Here is a 1876-nt window from a genome sequence, read left to right on the forward strand (position 1 = left end):
CATGCTTAAAACATACACACTCACTATATAAATTTAAAAATACAGGCATTAGCTCTTGTTTAAGATTTAGAATTTTATAGCCACAATTCTATTTGAACTTGTATTTATATTTCATTTCCCCATAAAGAACTTTATCTCAATCTAGGGTTTTATTATTTTACAAGTTTTTTCGTAATTCTCTGTCACAAAAATATGCATATACAATTGAAGTCTATTCTAAAATTTTCTATAACCACAAAGATTGAGATATTAAAATATTTATTTTGCATTGGTTAATATTATAAATAACTATTGTACTCAATTTGAACAAAAGCAATACAATTCTATTTCAAAATTTGAAAAAAGGCCTTTAAACATAAAGAGTAAAATTTATTTGAAATGCATCCGTTAATGGACTGCATGGAGGTTTTTTCAGTTCCTGTATTGTGGAAGAATATCATTGGTGGAATGGTTATGATGTCAGCATTAATTGTATTCTCAATATCTACCATTATAGACATAAAATTTAAGAAGACTCGTTCATATAAATAGGTAAGAACCAAAAGAATTTTGTAACAATAGTGGGACTCTGTTCCTTGAAATCATTTTGAGTTATTTAAAAAAATCATATTGTGCTTTATCATAAAATTATTTTAATTGATACACTCTGACAACTTGATTAGTTTTTCTGTACTGTTTAATTGATAGCAAGTAGTAGGAATCTAACTTTCCTACTGAAGAATTTGTTAGGGTCACCCACTTTGTCATGATGCTGACATTTTCAGTCATTCCTGTGTTTGATAGTGTGTTTCAGGGAATGTACTTTAAAAGCAAGATGGATGAGAGAAAGGTGCCATTCTTTTATAAAGTAGGAGAGAAACGACTACGAAAGGGAGGTTGTTATATTTTTTCATATAAATCTTATTTGAATTGAGATATAACTTACTTATCATAAAATATACACTTTGTGCAGTTTTCTGAGTCTTGGTGGCTTTACAAAGTATATCATTACTGTATAATTCCAAATTATTTTCATCACCCCCCCAAAGAAACTAAACATTAGCAGTTATACATGGTCCTTCTCTATCAAGTCCCTGGTAACATCTAATTGATATTTTTTTCTTTTTATTGAGGTTATTGGTACAATCTAGGTATACAATACAATTACATTCATCATCGGAATTCTGTACCTTTACATAATAGGTCTTGATTCTCATTTTTCCCCTTGTCCCTGCCCTCCCTTCACCCCCTCCTCCCCTCCCCATTTACAAACACTTTATTTCCATTTTTTCAGTTTCTCATATTTTTTTCCTCTCCCTTATTACCTTTCCCCCACCCTTCCCACTTTCCCTACACCTTTAGCCCTTTACTTCCTATTTCACATTATTAATTATCTCATTAGGATCCTGTGTACTATTATAGTTTTTCACACCAAAGAAACTATTCGGTATTTCAGTTAAAGAAATCTCTGTATGAACATTAAAAATAGGGAATCCTAAAATAAAACTAAAAAGGAAAGTAAAAGAGAAAAGGCAATGATGTAACATCAAAATAATCCTTAATTCTGGAGATGAAAATGGTCCCTGAACATATTTAAATTGCTTCTTGCTCTTATAGTCTTATTCTTTTTTTCATTATTTAGAGAACACTTTATTAGTTTCTGTAATCAACCCACATAGATATGACCTTACATATTTAGTACAATGTGTTACTCCTGTACACATGGGAAAAAAAATAAATTGACATTTCTAGACCAATATGGTTGTCCATTTCTGTACAATGCCAAGTCAACATAGTAAATTAGGATGACTTTTTCCAAAGTTGGCAGCACCGTTAAAGTTTCCCAAAATTCAATTTACATATATATGTGTGTGTGTGTGTGTGTGTGTGTGTGTGT

The sequence above is a fragment of the Fukomys damarensis genome, unplaced genomic scaffold (assembly GCF_012274545.1).
Source record: "Fukomys damarensis isolate Sample0158 unplaced genomic scaffold, DMR_v1.0_HiC HiC_scaffold_2, whole genome shotgun sequence".
Classification (NCBI taxonomy): domain Eukaryota; kingdom Metazoa; phylum Chordata; class Mammalia; order Rodentia; family Bathyergidae; genus Fukomys; species Fukomys damarensis.